The following is a 2,425-nucleotide window of genomic DNA, read 5'->3' as shown; positions in this document are numbered from 1 at the left end:
GTCACTCCCCACAAGGGAACAAGAATCATGAAGTGGCTGTATCTATAGAAAAGGTCCAAGGGAGCTTTAGAGTTGCTAGTGGACTAAGTAATGGATGTATTTCTCTCTCAAAGCCAGTCAGTAAAAACTGGAGAAGCTGACTCCATTTTGAAATGTGAAGACAGCAACTCAAAAATTCAAGAACACAAAAACTAAGGAAGCATGATGCCACCAAAGGAATATAATAATTTTCTAGTGACTGATCCCAGAGAAATGGAGATCTAGGCACTGCCTGATAAAGCATTCAAAATAATTATTTTAAGACACTCAGCAAGCTACAATAGAAAACAGGCAAAAAAACCCAAAATTAGGAAACAATCTGTGAACAAAACAAGTTCAACAGTGATAGAAATCATAGAAAAGAATAAGGCAGAAGTTCTGGAGCTCAAGCATACGAAGGCTGAAATGATAAATGCACTAGACTTTTAACAAAGCCTATAGGGAGTTAGTCAAGTTGAAAGAAAAGGATGTTAGTTTGTAACATGAAAGTATAAAACTGGTGAAGGTGGGTGTAAAGACAAATTCAGAACACTCGAATTTTGTAATAGCTGTGTGTATAAGTCATTTTAATTCTAATATAATGTTCAAAAGACAAAGGTATTAAAATAACTATAGCTACAGTAATTTGTTACTGAATGAATGATATAAAGAGATGCAAATTGTGACATAAATTGTCAATTGTTGGATGGGGGATGAAGTATAGTGTTTTTGTGTGCAATCAAAGTTATGCTATTAGCTTAAACTAAATTGTAATAACTATAAGACTTATGTAAGCTTCACGATAACCACAAAGCAAACTCAAAACATAAAAGACAAAAAGAAAGGAATCAAAGCGTACCTTTGCAAAAATAATCATCAGATCACAAAGGAAGACTATAAAAATGAAAGAAAAGAGCAAAGGAACTACCAAACATCTAAGACAACAATGAACAACATGACTCTAATCCTTAGTTATCAATTACTTTGTGTAATGAATTAAATTCTCTTATTAAAAAACATAAGCTAGTCAATACTATTGTATTTAATACCTTTGTATGGTGACATATGGTTACTAGACATATGAGGGTGATCACATTGTAAAGTATATAAATGTAGGATCACTGTGTTGTATACCTGAAACTAATACAATGTTACATGTCAACTATAATTTAGTAATAATTACAAAGACAGAATGACTGAATGGTAAAAAAATTAACCAACACCCAACAATATGCTCCCTGCAAGAGACTCACTTCAACATTAAGGACATAGATCAGCTCAAAGTGAAGGGATGAGAAAAAATATTTCATGCAAGTGAAGCTCAAGAGAGTAGGAGTTCAACATATACAAGTCAATAAATGTGATACACCACATTAATAGAATAAAAGAAAAATTATATGATCATCTCAGTGTATGCATAAAAAACATTTGGCAAAATAGAACAGTATTTTTCCTAATATTTATCTAGCTATGCATTCCTGTAATAATCCCCATGAGGTAAAGGTAGAGGGCCTTTTAATGTTTTGTTGGTGTCTGCTTATCCATTTCTGGGAATTTTTGCAGCAATACTCACAAGTGAGATTCCTTTGTGGTTTTAGTTCTGTGAAATATTTATCAGGCTTTAAAATCAATATATAATTACTTTATCAAATTATTTTTGAAGTTTTTCTTTTCCATCTATAGTTTGAGTAACTGTCCGCAGAGGACATCTGGTTTTAATCTTCAGGGTAGGGAAGGCATGGTTTTAGAGAAAAAAAATATTTCTTCTACTTTGGTTTCTGCCAAAGCCTATGGCCCAGTGACACATCACTTAACCATTTCTATGACTTCTTGGGAAACCAGAGACATGAATGGAGTCTGACAGCTGTGATTTATGTCACTGTCATTTCCTCCTCGTGAAGTTCCCTGGCATCTTCTTTGGTGGGACTGGCTATATTTGGGTGGACCCCATGATGATGATGAGAATGGGAACTGAGGCTGGAAGTTGTTAGTTCATTTTCCTGCTTTACAGTTTGATAGCTTTCTATGGGAGTCCATGTTTCCCACCTCTGTCCTGTGTGACTCAACTATTATCACGGCTGGAGTGTCCTCTTTGCCTCTCAAAATTCTAGCCATGTCTCCCGCCAGTGCACACTTTCTGACTGACTTAGACATTGTTGCTCATTCCTTTACATCTCCTCCATGGGCCTGCTGTCGAATCAGGAGAATGCTGTTGGTATGAAGGAAACTGGACTCAAATACTCATGTATTTTCTAATGCAAGTCATTGAATAAGTCACTTCAACTTTGGGGGATTTGGTTTCCTCATCTGTAACAGAGGGCTATTATTATCTATATTATAAGGCTATTTTGGAAATTTAAAAAGACAATGATACATGTGATAGAATAAAAGTACATATGCACTTGTG

This window comes from Phyllostomus hastatus, unplaced genomic scaffold (assembly GCF_019186645.2).
Source record: "Phyllostomus hastatus isolate PE091 unplaced genomic scaffold, TTU_PhHast_1.1 phas_scaffold_78, whole genome shotgun sequence".
Taxonomy (NCBI): domain Eukaryota; kingdom Metazoa; phylum Chordata; class Mammalia; order Chiroptera; family Phyllostomidae; genus Phyllostomus; species Phyllostomus hastatus.
The sequence above is the reverse complement of the archived record's forward strand: the minus strand, read 5'-3'. Positions refer to the sequence as shown.